The sequence below is a fragment of the Rutidosis leptorrhynchoides genome, chromosome 2 (genome assembly GCF_046630445.1).
Source record: "Rutidosis leptorrhynchoides isolate AG116_Rl617_1_P2 chromosome 2, CSIRO_AGI_Rlap_v1, whole genome shotgun sequence".
NCBI classification, from domain to species: Eukaryota; Viridiplantae; Streptophyta; class Magnoliopsida; order Asterales; family Asteraceae; genus Rutidosis; species Rutidosis leptorrhynchoides.
This window is the reverse complement of record NC_092334.1, coordinates 328,079,956-328,096,789: the sequence shown is the minus strand read 5'-3', so window position 1 is coordinate 328,096,789 and position 16,834 is coordinate 328,079,956.

Here is a 16,834-nt window from a genome sequence, read left to right as displayed (position 1 = left end):
AATGCTTGCTGCAATGTCTGCTAGAATCTTGAAATAAATCTGCCATCCCTATCAGAGATAATAGAGATTGGTATTCCATGTCTGGAGATGACTTCCTTCAAATACAGTCGTGCTAACTTCTCCATCTTGTCATCTTCTCTTATTGGCAGGAAGTGTGCCGATTTGGTGAGACGATCAACTATTACCCAAATAGTATCAAAACCACTTGCAGTCCTTGGCAATTTAGTGATAAAATCCATGGTAATATTTTCCCATTTCCATTCCGGGATTTCGGGTTGTTGAAGTAGACCTGATGGTTTCTGATGCTCAGCTTTGACCTTAGAACACGTCAAACATTCTCCTACGTATTTAGCAACATCGGCTTTCATACCCGGCCACCAAAAATGTTTCTTGAGATCCTTGTACATCTTCCCCGTTCCAGGATGTATTGAGTATCTGGTTTTATGAGCTTCTCTAAGTACCATTTCTCTCATATCTCCAAATTTTGGTACCCAAATCCTTTCAGCTCTATACCGGGTTCCGTCTTCCCGAATATTAAGATGCTTCTCCGATCCTTTGGGTATTTCATCCTTTAAATTTCCCTCTTTTAAAACTCCTTGTTGCGCCTCCTTTATTTGAGTAGTAAGGTTATTATGAATCATTATATTCATAGATTTTACTCGAATGGGTTCTCTGTCCTTCCTGCTCAAGGCATCGGCTACCACATTTGCCTTCCCCGGGTGGTAACGAATCTCAAAGTCGTAATTATTCAATAATTCAATCCACCTACGCTGCCTCATATTCAGTTGTTTCTGATTAAATATGTGTTGAAGACTTTTGTGGTCGGTATATATAATACTTTTGACCCCATATAAGTAGTGCCTCCAAGTCTTTAATGCAAAAACAACCGTGCCTAATTCCAAATCATGCGTCGTATAATTTTGTTCGTGAATCTTCAATTGTCTAGACGCATAAGCAATCACCTTCGTTCGCTGCATTAATACACAACCGAGACCTTGCTTTGATGCGTCACAATAAATCACAAAATCATCATTCCCTTCAGGCAATGACAATATAGGTGCCGTAGTTAGCTTTTTCTTCAATAACTGAAACGCTTTCTCTTGTTCATCATTCCATTCAAATTTCTTCCCTTTATGCGTTAATGCAGTCAAGGGTTTTGCTATTCTGGAAAAGTCTTGGATGAACGTTCTGTAGTAACCAGCTAGTCCTAAAAACTGGCGTATGTGTTTCGGAGTTTTCGGGGTTTCCCACTTTTCAACAGTTTCTATCTTTGCCGGATCCACCTTAATACCTTCTTTGTTCACTATGTGACCGAGGAATTGAACTTCTTCCAACCAAAATGCACACTTTGAAAACTTAGCGTACAGTTTTTCTTTCCTCAATACTTCTAGCACTTTTCTCAAATGTTCTTCGTGCTCTTGATCATTCTTTGAGTAAATAAGTATGTCATCGATGAAAACAATGACAAACTTGTCAAGATATGGCCCACACACTCGGTTCATAAGGTCCATGAACACAGCTGGTGCATTAGTTAAACCAAACGGCATGACCATAAACTCGTAATGACCGTAACGTGTTCTGAAAGCAGTCTTTGGAATATCATCTTCTTTCACCCGCATTTGATGATACCCGGAACGTAAGTCAATCTTTGAATAAACAGACGAGCCTTGTAGTTGATCAAATAAGTCGTCGATTCTCGGTAGTGGGTAGCGGTTCTTGATGGTAAGTTTGTTCAACTCTCGGTAGTCGATACACAACCTGAATGTACCATCTTTCTTCTTGACAAACAAAACAGGAGCTCCCCACGGTGATGTGCTTTGTCGAATGAAACCACGCTCTAAAAGTTCTTGTAATTGGCTTTGCAGTTCTTTCATCTCACTGGGTGCGAGTCTGTAAGGAGCACGAGCTATTGGTGCAGCTCCTGGTACAAGATCTATTTGAAATTCAACGGATCGATGTGGGGGTAATCCCGGTAATTCTTTCGGAAATACATCGGGAAATTCTTTTGCAATGGGAACATCATTGATGCTCTTTTCTTCAGTTTGTACTTTCTCGACGTGTGCTAGAACAGCATAGCAACCTTTTCTTATTAGTTTTTGTGCCTTCAAATTACTAATAAGATGTAGCTTCGTGTTGCCCTTTTCTCCGTACACCATTAAGGGTTTTCCTTTTTCTCGTATAATGCGAATTGCATTTTTGTAACAAACGATCTCCGCTTTCACTTCTTTCAACCAGTCCATACCGATTATCACATCAAAACTCCCTAACTCTACTGGTATCAAATCAATCTTAAATGTTTCGCTAACCAGTTTAATTTCTCGATTCCGACATATATTATCTGCTGAAATTAATTTACCATTTGCTAATTCGAGTAAAAATTTACTATCCAAAGGCGTCAATGGACAACTTAATTTAGCACAAAAATCTCTACTCATATAGCTTCTATCCGCACCCGAATCAAATAAAACGTAAGCAGATTTATTGTCAATAAGAAACGTACCCGTAACAAGCTCCGGGTCTTCCTGTGCCTCTACCGCATTAATATTGAAAACTCTTCCACGGCCTTGTCCATTCGTGTTCTCCTGGTTCGGGCAATTTCTAATAATGTGGCCTGGTTTTCCACATTTATAACAAACTACATTGGCATAACTTGCTCCGACACTACTTGCTCCGCCATTACTCATTCCGACACCATTTGTTCCTTTCGTTCTATTAACCCCTGGTCCGTAGACCTCACACTTCGCCGCGCTATGACCATTTCTTTTACACTTGTTGCAAAATTTGGTGCAGAACCCCGAGTGATTCTTTTCACACCTTTGGCATAGTTGCTTCTGATTGTTGTTGTTGTTGCGGTTATTATTGTTGTTGGGATGATTATTGTAGTTGCTGTTGTTGTTGTTGTTGTTGTTGTTAGGCCGTTTGTTGTAGTTGCGATTGGTGTTGCGATTGTTGGGATAATTGTTGCGATTATTGTTGTAATTGCTGTTGTTGTTGTATTGGTGATTCTTATCACCGTTTTCCTCCCACTTTCTTTTGACTTGCTTCACATTGGCCTCTTCAGCAGTCTGTTCTTTAATTCTTTCTTCAATCTGGTTCACTAGTTTGTGAGCCATTCTACATGCCTGTTGTATGGAGGCGGGCTCGTGTGAACTTATATCTTCTTGGATTCTTTCCGGTAATCCTTTCACAAACGCGTCGATCTTCTCTTCCTCATCTTCGAATGCTCCCGGACACAATAGGCACAATTCTGTGAATCGTCTTTCGTACGTGGTAATATCAAATGCTTGGGTTCGTAACCCTCTAAGTTCTGTCTTGAGCTTATTGACCTCGGTTCTGGGACGGTACTTCTCGTTCATCAAGTGCTTGAATGCTGACCACGGTAGTGCGTACGCATCATCTTGTCCCACTTGCTCTAGATAGGTATTCCACCATGTTAACGCAGAACCTGTGAAGGTATGCGTAGCGTACTTCACTTTGTCCTCTTCAGTACACTTACTTATGGCAAACACCGATTCAACCTTCTCGGTCCACCGTTTCAATCCGATCGGTCCTTCGGTTCCATCAAATTCCAAAGGTTTGCAGGCAGTGAATTCTTTGTCGGTGCATCCTACACGATTTCCTGTACTGCTAGATCCAAGGTTATTGTTGGTATGTAGCGCAGCCTGTACTGCGGCTTTGTTTGAAGCTAGAAAAGTACGGAATTCCTCTTCATTCATATTCACGGTGTGTCGAGTAGTCGGTGCCATTTCCTTCAAAATAGTTAGATGGAACAAGTTAATCATACAGAATATTAAGAGTAGTTAATAGTATTTCGTAGCATAATATGAACTCATTTATAAAAGCTTTTTCTTCATATTAGCGTTTTATAAGTTTAAATTCGGGTAGTACCTACCCGTTAAGTTCATACTTAGTAGCTAATATACAATTCAACTACTACAATTCTATATGAAAAACTGATTATAATAATATTTCGCGTTCAAACTTTTATACAATATTTTACAAACTTACAATACCGCTTATTTTACATAAAGCATGAAATATAGCACACAATAACTTTGATACAAGATAGTTGTGAAGACAATTCTAGCTAGTACACAAGTCGTTCAGCAAAGGCAATAAAGACACGTAATTCATACGTCCAGAAACAAGTCATGCATTCTGGTTTTACTAGGACTACTTCCCATCCTTGGTCTTGTGCAACATAACCGTTATGGCCGTTCATAAGACAGCGTGTTGTAACGTCATCAAAGGGACGAGGGTTACGTAATGTCCAACAGTCCCGTAACAATCTAAAAACCTCATTTCTTACCCCAATTACCGACTCCGTCACTTGTGGGAACGTTTTGTTTAATAGTTGTAGGCCGATGTTCTTGTTCTCACTTTGGTGAGAAGCGAACATTACTAATCCGTAAGCATAACATGCTTCTTTATGTTGCATGTTAGCCGCTTTTTCTAAATCACGAAGTCTAATATTCGGATATATTGAGTCAAAATAATTTCTTAACCCATTGCGTAAAATAGCATTTGGGTTCCCCGCAATATATGCGTCAAAATAAACACATCGTAACTTATGGATTTCCCAATGTGATATCCCCCATCTTTCGAACGAAAGCCTTTTATAAACCAAGGCATTCTTGGAACGTTCTTCGAATGTCTTACAAACTGATCTCGCCTTAAATAGTTGTGCCGAAGAATTCTGGCCGACTCTAGACAAGATTTCATCAATCATGTCTCCGGGTAGGTCTCTTAAAATATTGGGTTGTCTATCCATTTTGTGTTTTTATACTGTAAAATAGACAAGAGTTAGCTTCATAAAAAAAATACTTATTTAATACAAGCAATTTTTACATATATCATAAAGCATAAGCACACTATATTACTTATATTACACCACACGAATACAACTATCTTATTCCGACTCGCTTGTTTCTTCTTCTTCGGTTTTGGTTCGTTTTGCCAAGTTTCTAGGGATATATGATGTTCCCCTAATACGAGCCGTCGTTATCCACATTGGTTTAGAAAAACCTGGTGGTTTAGAGGTTCCCGGGTCATTGTTACAACTTAAGGACTTCGGGGGTTGACGATACATATAAAGTTCATCGGGGTTGGAATTACATTTCTCTATTTTTATGCCCTTTCCCTTATTATTTTCTTATGCCTTTTTAAATTCAGTTGGGGTAATTTCTATAACATCATCGGAATTCTCGTCGGAATCCGATTCATCGGAGAATTGGTAATCCTCCCAATATTTTGCTTCCTTGGCGGAAACACCATTGACCATAATTAACTTTGGTCGGTTGGTTGAGGATTTTCTTTTACTTAACCGTTTTATTATTTCCCCCACCGGTTCTATTTCTTCATCCGGTTCCGATTCTTCTTCCGGTTCCGATTCTTCTTCTGGTTCCGACTCTTCTTCCGGTTCCTCTTCGGGAACTTGTGAATCAGTCCACAAATCATTCCAATTTACATTTGACTCTTCATTATTATTAGGTGAGTCAATGGGACTTGTTCTAGAGGTAGACATCTATCACATAATATCAAACACGTTAAGAGATTAATATATCACATAATATTCATATGTTAAAAATATATAGTTTCCAACAAAAATGTTAAGCAATCATTTTTAAAGAAAACACGGTCGAAGTCCAGACTCACTAATGCATCCTAACAAACTCGATAAGACACACTAATGCAAATTTTCTGGTTCTCTAAGACCAACGCTCTGATACCAACTGAAATGTCCCGTTCTTATTGATTAAAAACGTTCCATATTAATTGATTTCGTTGCGAGGTTTTGACCTCTATATGAGACGTTTTTCAAAGACTGCATTCATTTTTAAACAAACCATAACCTTTATTTCCTCAATAAAGGTTTAAAAAGCTTTACGTAGATTATCAAATAATGATAATCTAAAATATCCTGTTTACACACGACCATTACATAATGGTTTACAATACAAATATGTTACCACAAAATAAGTTTCTTGAATGCAGTTTTTACACAATATCATACAAGTATGGACTCCAAATCTTGTCCTTATTTAAGTATGCGACAGCGGAAGCTCTTAATAATCACCTGAGAATAAACATGCTTAAAACGTCAACAAAAATGTTGGTGAGTTATAGGTTTAACCTATATATATCAAATCGTAACAATAGACCACAAGATTTTATATTTCAATACACATCCCATACATAGAGATAAAAATCATTCATATGGTGAACACCTGGTAACCGACAATAACAAGATGCATATATAAGAATATCCCCATCATTCCGGGACACCCTTCGGATATGATATAAATTTCGAATTACTAAAGCATCCGGTACTTTGGATGGGGTTTGTTAGGCCCAATAGATCTATCTTTAGGATTCGCGTCAATTAGGGTGTCTGTTCCCTAATTCTTAGATTACCAGACTTAATAAAAAGGGGCATATTCGATTTCGATAATTCAACCATAGAATGTAGTTTCACGTACTTGTGTCTATTTTGTAAATCATTTATAAAACCTGCATGTATTCTCATCCCAAAAATATTAGATTTTAAAAGTGGGACTATAACTCACTTTCACAGATTTTTACTTCGTCGGGAAGTAAGACTTGGCCACTGGTTGATTCACGAACCTATAACAATATATACATATATATCAAAGTATGTTCAAAATATATTTACAACACTTTTAATATATTTTGATGTTTTAAGTTTATTAAGTCAGCTGTCCTCGTTAGTAACCTACAACTAGTTGTCCACAGTTAGATGTACAGAAATAAATCGATAAATATTATCTTGAATCAATCCATGACCCAGTGTATACGTATCTCAGTATTGATCACAACTCAAACTATATATATTTTGGAATCAACCTCAACCCTGTATAGCTAACTCCAACATTCACATATAGAGTGTCTATGGTTGTTCCGAAATATATATAGATGTGTCGACATGATAGGTCGAAACATTGTATACGTGTCTATGGTATCTCAAGATTACATAATATATAATACAAGTTGATTAAGTTATGGTTGGAATAGATTTGTTACCAATTTTCACGTAGCTAAAATGAGAAAAATTATCCAATCTTGTTTTACCCATAACTTCTTCATTTTAAATCCGTTTTGAGTGAATCAAATTGCTATGGTTTCATATTGAACTCTATTTTATGAATCTAAACAAAAAAAGTATAGGTTTCTAGTCGGAAAAATAAGTTACAAGTCGTTTTTGTAAAGGTAGTCATTTCAGTCGAAAGAACGACGTCTAGATGACCATTTTAGAAAACATACTTCCACTTTGAGTTTAACCATAATTTTTGGATATAGTTTCATGTTCATAATAAAAATCATTTTCTCAGAATAACAACTTTTAAATCAAAGTTTATCATAGTTTTTAATTAACTAACCCAAAACAGCCCGCGGTGTTACTACGACGGCGTAAATCCGGTTTTACGGTGTTTTTCGTGTTTCCAGGTTTTAAATCATTAAGTTAGCATATCATATAGATATAGAACATGTGTTTAGTTGATTTTAAAAGTCAAGTTAGAAGGATTAACTTTTGTTTGCGAACAAGTTTAGAATTAACTAAACTATGTTCTAGTGATTACAAGTTTAAACCTTCGAATAAGATAGCTTTATATGTATGAATCGAATGATGTTATGAACATCATTACTACCTTAAGTTCCTTGGATGAACCTACTGGAAAATAGAAAAATGGATCTAGCTTCAATGGATCCTTGGATGGCTCAAAGTTCTTGAAGCAAAATCATGACACGAAAACAAGTTCAAGTAAGATCATCACTTGAAATAAGATTGTTATAGTTATAGAAATTGAACCAAAGTTTGAATATGATTATTACCTTGTATTAGAATGATAACCTACTATAAGAAACAAAGATTTCTTGAGGTTGGATGATCACCTTACAAGATTGGAAGTGAGCTAGCAAACTTGAAAGTATTCTTGATTTTATGAAACTAGAACTTTTGGAATTTATGAAGAACACTTAGAACTTGAAGATAGAACTTGAGAGAGTTCAATTAGATGAATAAAATTGAAGAATGAAAGTGTTTGTAGGTGTTTTTGGTCGTTGGTGTATGGATTAGATATAAAAGATATGTAATTTTGTTTTCATGTAAATAAGTCATGAATGATTACTCATATTTTTGTAATCTTATGAGATATTTCATGCTAGTTGCCAAATGATGGTTCCCACATGTGTTAGGTGACTCACATGGGCTGCTAAGAGCTGATCATTGGAGTGTATATACCAATAGTACATACATCTAAAAGCTGTGTATTGTACGAGTACGAATACGGGTGCATACGAGTAGAATTGTTGATGAAACTGAACGAGAATGTAATTGTAAGCATTTTTGTTAAGTAGAAGTATTTTGATAAGTGTATTGAAGTCTTTCAAAAGTGTATAAATACATATTAAAACACTACATGTATATACATTTTAACTGAGTCGTTAAGTCATCGTTAGTCGTTACATGTAAGTGTTGTTTTGAAACCTTTAGGTTAACGATCTTGTTAAATGTTGTTAACCCAATGTTTATAATATCAAAAGAGATTTTAAATTATTATATTATCATGATATTATGATGTACGAATATCTCTTAATATGATATATATACATTAAATGTTGTTACAACGATAAACGTTACATATATGTCTCGTTTCAAAATCATTAAGTTAGTAGTCTTGTTTTTACATATGTAGTTCATTGTTAATATAATTAATGATATGTTTACTTATCATAATATCATGTTAACTATATATATAACCATATATATGTCATCATATAGTTTTTTTACAAGTTTTAACGTTCGTGAATCACCGGTCAACTTGGGTGGTCAATTGTCTATATGAAACCTATTTCAATTAATCAAGTCTTAACAAGTTTGATTGCTTAACATGTTGGAAACATTTAATCATGTAAACATCAATCTCAATTAATATATATAAACATGGAAAAGTTCGGGTCACTACAATGACCTTTTCCGATATGCACTTGGAAGAGTTGCACCCGAACCTGAGATTTGACAGACTTTGGATAGATTATCCAAAATATCAACGGGGTTTGCATACTCTTCATTCCAAGGTTGTTGAGGTACCGAGGGTCATAGAATGGGGACCCTTAGAAGCTGTAGAATTGGCCGGGCCAATTAAGGAATTACTTGTACAGAGGTATGGTAATTCTTCTTTTAATGACTGGGTACATTTATTCACCATACGTAGACCTGTATATAAAGTATGGTGTGAAGAATTGTTATGTAGTATAGAGTTGAATGATCGGGTAGCTAGTTTAACCGATCGTTCTTTTATTAGATTTTTGTTAGGCGGTTCGATGCGCCACATGTCTTTACTGGACATGGCTCAGGCTTTACGTATATATACGCCTGAGGAGTTAGCGTCTGCCGATTGTAGAGGATTGATACTAAACGGTAGAAAGATAGATGAAAATTTTGATACACACGGTGTGTGGAGTCAAATGACAAGCCATCACCGTTTCAAAGGGGGAAATTACTCTTATTTGGATATAGATAGAGCCGAATTAAGAGTGATACATAGGTTTTTAGCTAATTCGATTACACAAAGGGGTAAAAACAAGGAAAAAGTAAATGAACAGGATTTGTTTTACCATATGTGTATTCGAGACCCATAAAGCGCTGTAAGTATACCATATTGTGTGGGTTATTATTTATCAGCTATGGTTCGGGGGATGCGACCACATAGCATAATAGGAGGTGGTATTTTTATTACTTTGATTGGTGAATATCTCGGTGTGGATATAAGTCGGGGGGGATTATTAGTAGAAGAACCAGAACCCCGCGATACTATAGGTTTAAATGTATACCATGGTGCGAAAGTTTTGAAGAGGCGAAATAACGCCGCAGTATGATACCATGGTAGACATCCACAGGTGGAGAGAAACCAGCAGCAAGGTAATGTAGGAGGGGGGAATGAGATGCAAGAAATGCATAGGTTTATAGCTTCTCAGGAATACGAAAATGCTAGACAGAGAGCATTTGAAGATTGGCAAGTTCATCAGAACCAGATCATAGCTCATTGCCAACATATAGGTAGAAACTATATTCCTACACCGAAACCCATCTTCCCTCCTTGGTCTATAGAGATGCAGCCACCATATCCTACGTATGACCCTGCCGAAGCATTCTATAGCACTTATGGTTATGACTGGAACCCCTATTGGTACCAATATCATCCTTAGTTTACTTATTATTTTTTTTTATTTTTATTTATTTTGTAATTTGTAATTATTGATACGTTTAATACTTTTGTTAATATTGTAATCATTTTTATAATTATCTAACTTTTATTCTTAGATTTTAATAATTTTTGAATGTGGGGTAATATACCAAACTTCAAAAATATGTATATATATTTGCAGTTTATCTTATGTACACAACAGGGTAAAACAACGCATTTTCAAAGACTGGCATTAAGTTCAGCAAAAGCAACTAATTTTGACGACAAGATGCAAAATATATGTGAAATAACAACAAGACGGAATGAACAAATGATGTGCACCATTTATCATTCAGCAAACAAACGCCAATATATTTGGAAACTTTGGTAAAAATTTAATCATTTTCACACAAATCACCCTCAATAATTTAAATTGTTACTGATTTCTTGCAAATGAGGGCATTGCAAGATCTTAAGTGTGGGAAGGGGTTAAATTCTTTCGGATTTTAAAATTTTTATCTTAAACACTTGGTTACCATTAAAAATACTAGTAAAGCAGTAGTTGTATTAGAATCTAGTGCTCTCTGATAATAAAGAACAGCCCTAGTCTTATATACTGACTACCCAATTCTAGTAAAATTTTTCAAAATTTTCAATTAAATGAATTCAAAATCATGTTTATACATATTTATGAACGATAAAACTAGGTTTTAACACCGAAATTATTGTTACCTCGGAAAGGACATAAATTAAGAAACAAACTAAAATGTTAAAATTCATTTAAAATGGAATAGAGGACGATAAAAAGGAAAATAAAAGCCAAGTGTGGGAAAATTTACCAAGTTATTTTAAACATATGTCACATATATCTGTAACAAATAACTGAAAATACTTTTGCTTTGGACTAAACTAAACTGTTTTACCCGATGAAAGAAAAGAAGAGATGGATCTACATGATAAATCAATTCCATCATTAAAAGGAAGTAAAGTCTTCCGAAAAAGAAACGCGCTTCTTGATTTAGGTCATGAAGTTGTCGTCCAGACCAGCTGTAGGTTGACGAAAAATCTAGAAAAGTCATCACTAAAATCAGCAGGAAATCCACGGACCTCAGCATTAAACAGGGTCGCCATGTGGTCAGATTTATCCTAACCATGAGAAGGATTTATCTCGTACAATGGGGGGCACCATGCAAATTAGCTGGATAAGACTAATGAATCAGATCCCCAGAAAGGATAATCTCCTTAAAGATTAAAAATCAGCTTTTAAGACTGATATTACTCAATCCTAGAGATTGACCTTAAAGATTGAGAATTACAAACTCATGGAATTCGATGATATCTAAACTCGAGCTTAAACGAGAAAATATTTTGATCAAAATTACAAACCGATTTGTTTTCTGAAAACCCTATTTTCAATGCGTTCATTACCATTGAACGTAAAATCCTAGGAATTCACCTGGAATTCATTAGGTCACCTGAACTAAATCGGGTGTCAACCGTAAGAACGGTGGTTGCATAGTGGTCAAAGACAGGACCTTGTGCCAGACCGAAAAATTATAAGGGTGAGCTTTACTATTGCTCCTACCAAGGATAGTAATTGCGTCCGACACGTTATAGACCATAATCAAAAGCATGTCACGGGACATTGCCTTAACAGTTGCTTGTTCAACGCTTTCCTTTACAACCGGACGGTAGTTTGCCGAAAGGTAATATACGGAACAAGTAAACTGGACGTGTTGCTTTCCAAATACAAGGTTAGCAAGTGGGTGACACAAAATAGCAAGTTTTGAGCTAAAATTTTCAAATCTGAAACCCACCAAACCCACAAAAATATTTTGCAAACACCGGTAAAGGGTTATCCCGGAAAACTTATCTAGGGTAAAAACTAGATTTAATTTTCAAAAGATCAAATGTTTTCATAAAGATCCAATTTCCTTAATGGATCTAAATTTTTATAGTCATGTGGGACTGTAAACCATATCGTTACTACCATTGTTTATACCGCCGTATAGAAATCACTGATATACAAAGTGTGAAGAATAAAGAAGTGATTCTAGTATTTCAAGACAATATTGCTTGAGGACAAGCAACGCTCAAGTGTGGGAATATTTGATAATGCTAAAAACGAACATATATTTCATAGCATTATTCCTCAAAAAAGACAAGCTTTTAGTTGCAATTGTTCTATTTACAAGTGATATTCGTTTAAATAATAAAAGGTGAAGACAAAAGACAGATTCGACGAATTGAAGACGCAAACGACCAAAAAGCTCAAAAGAACAAAAAACAATAAAAAAGGTTCCAATTATTGATAAGAAACGTCTCGAAATTACAAGAATACAAGATTCAAAACGCAAAGTACAAAATATAAAATTGTACGCAAGGACGTTCGAAAATCCAGAACCAGGACCAGAGTCAACTCTTAACGCTCGACGCAACGGACTAAAAATTACAAGTTAACTATGTATATAAATATAATATAATATATAATTAATTATATTAATTATATATATATTATATATATATTATAAACCGTCGGTAAACAAAGAGCCAAACTCCTCTGAGCTGTAAAAGTAACCTCCGCGACTCGCGGAGTTTGAAGGCAAAATATGCCGCGAGTCGCGGAGCCCCAAAAATCGAAAATCCCTATAAAGCCAACCGAATTCTGATCACAATTCATAATCTATTTTCTCTCTTCTCTCATATATACGTAAAATATATATATAATTTATATTTTAATTTTAATTATAATTCTAATAATAAGGGTATGTTAGCGAATGTTGTAAGGGTGTAAGTCGAAATTCTGTCCGTGTAACGCTACGCTATTTTTAATCATTGTAAGTTATGTTCAACCTTTTTATATTAATGTCTCGTAGCTAAGTTATTATTATGCTTATTTAAAACGAAGTAATCATGATGTTGGGCTAATTACTAAAATTGGGTAATTGGGCTTTGTACCATAATTGGGGTTTGGACAAAAGAACGACACTTGTGGAAATTAGACTATGGGCTATTAATGGGCTTTATATTTGTTTAACTAAATGAAAGTTTGTTAATGTTAATATAAAGATTTATAATTGGGCGTCCCTATAAATTACCATATACACTCGATCGGACACGATGGGCGGGGTATTTATATGTACGAATAATCGTTCATTTAACCGGACACGGGAATGAATTAATAGCCACTAGAATAATTAAAACAGGGGTGAAATTACATTCAAGGGTAATTGGTGTAATTGTTAACAAAGTAGTAAAACCTTGGTTTACACACAGTCGATAACCTGGTGTATTCATTAAACAAAGTATTAAAACCTTGTTACAATTCGAATCCCCAATTAGTTGGAATATTTAACTTCGGGTATAAGAATAATTTGATGAGGACACTCGCACTTTATATTTATGACTGATGGACTGTTATGGACAAAAACCAGACGGACATATTGAATAATCCAGGACAAAGGACAATTAACCCATGGGCATAAAACTAAAATCAACACGTCAAACATCATGATTACGGAAGTTTAAATAAGCATAATTCCTTTATTTCATATTTAATTTCCTTTATTTTATATTTAATTGCACTTCTAATTATCGCACTTTTATTTATTGTTATTTAATTGCACTTTTAATTATCGTCCTTTTTAATTATCGCAAGTTTATTTTATCGCACTTTTATTATTCGCAATTTCATTATCGTTATTTACTTTACGCTTTAATTTAAGTCTTGTATTTATTTTATATTTTACATTAGGTTTTAACTGCGACTAAAGTCTTAAAATCGACAAACCGGTCATTAAACGGTAAAAAAACCCCCCTTTATAATAATAATATTACTTATATATATATTTGTATTTTTATAAAAGTAAACTAATATAGCGTTGAGCTTTGTTTAAAGATTTCCCTGTGGAACGAACCGGACTTACTAAAAACTACACTACTGTACGATTAGGTACATTGCCTATAAGTGTTGTAGCAAAGTTTAAGTATATCCATTCTATAAATAAATAAATATCTTGTGTAAAATTGTATCGTATTTAATAGTGATTCCTAGTAAAATATAAACTATTTCGTATACACCTCGCATAACATCAACCACCAACCACCCCCACCCATCACCCCCACCCACCACCACCACCCCACCACCACACTCCACCACCACCACCAACCACAACTAACTACCACTACCCACCACCAACCACCACCATCCACCATCACCAACCACCACTAATCACCACCAACCAACCAGCACCACACACCACCACCACTACCAACCACCACCACCACCACCTACCAACCACCACCACCAACCATCACTAACTACCACAACCAAACACCACCACCACCACCAACCACCACCAGCAACCACCACCAGCAACCACCGCCACCAACCAACCAGCACCCCCAACCACCACCACCACCACCACCAACCACCATCACCACCACCCACCACTAGCCACCACACTCCTCCACCACCACCACCAACCACCACCACCACCACCCACCACCACCCACCATCAACCTCCACCAACCACCAACCACCACCATTAACCACCACCATCACCACCACCCACCACCACACTCCACCACCACCAACCACCACCACCACCCACCATTAACTACCACCACCACCAACCACTACTGCCACACCACCACCACTAACCACCAACCACTAACCACTATCGCCACACCACCACCACTAACCACCAACCACTACCGTCACACCACCACCACCACACTTCACCACCACCACCACCCACCACCAACCACCACTACTAACCACCGCTAACCACCACCACCAACTACCACCAACTACCATTAACAACCAACCACCACCACCAACCACCACCACTATCACCACCACTACCATCCACCACCACTAACCACCACCACCCACCACCACCAACCACTAACCACCATCACCAACCACCACCCTCACACACTCACCACCATCACCCCCACCACTAACCACCACCACCCACCACCTTCAACCACCACCACCAACCACCACACACCACCACCACCACCAACCACCACCTCCACCCGCCACCACCACCCACCACTAACCAACACTACCATCCACCACCACCACCACCCACCACCATCCACCACCCACCACCACCCGCCACTACCAACCGCCACCACCAACTGTCACCAGCAATACCACCACCCGCCACCACCTAACTACTACCCACCACCAATCACCACAACCACTCACCACCACCACCCACCACCACCACCACCCACCACCACCAATTACCACCACCACCACCAATCACCACAACCACTCACCACCACCACCATCACCAACCACCATTACGAACACCACCCACCACCACCCACCACCACCCACCATCTACCACCACCACTCACCACCGCCACCACCACCACCAACCATGACCACCCACCAACCATCCACCTACCCACCACCACCACCACCACTCACCACAGTCGCAACCACCACGACCCACCACGACCAACCATTCATCACAAAATGATTATCATTCATTAAAAAGATTATCATTCATCATGAAATAATTATCAGTCATCAAGAAATAATTATCATTCCTCAAAAAAGAATTATCATTCATCAAAATATAATCATTCATCAAACAATTATCATTCATAAAAAAATGATAACATTTATCAAATAACTTTTATAATTCATCGAATACTTATCATTCGTAATAAAAAAATGATCATTCATCATAATACAATGATCATTCATCATAAAAAACTATCATTCATCTAATTTATCTCATCAGCTAGGTATCATTTTTTTTAAAAAAAAAGTTATTATTCAAAAGAAAACATTAACCATTAATCATAAAATGATTATCATTCATTAAAAGAATTATCATTCATCAGGAAAGAATTATCATTCATAAGGAAAGAATTATCATTCATTAAAATATTATCATTAATCAAACAATTATCATTCATAAAGAAAATGATAATATTCATCAAAAAACAGTTATCATTCATCAAATAGTTATCATTCGTAAGAAAACAATGATCATTCATCCGAAAAACAATGATCGTTCATCAGAAGAAACTATCATTCATCGAATAGTTATCATTTTTTTTAAAAACAATTATTATTCATAAGAAAGCAATAACAATTCATCACAAAATGAGTATCATTCATTAAACCATTTAGCATTCAACAAACAATTATCATTCATCAAACAGTTATGATTCATAAAAGCAACAATTATCATTCATTGGAAAAAGTTATCATTCATCTAAGTTATCATTCATCAAACAGATATTATTTATAAAAATATGATGAATGATAAAAAAAAATTGATGAATGATGTAAAAATAAGATGAATGAGAAAAAAAATATGATGAATGATAAAAGTTTTAGTAACAATCACATGTCAATTAGAAGTAAAAAATATTATCATTCAAAAGGAAACAATTATCAATTTATCATTCATCAGAAAACAATTATCGTGCATCAAAATGTTACCATTCATCAAACCATTATCATTCATCAAACCGTTATCATGATTACTTTTATAAAAAAATGGAGCATTCCGAGAATCGAACTCAGGACCTCCCGCACCGAAAGCGAGAATCATACCACTAGACCAAATGCCCAATTATCAAACAATTATCATTCA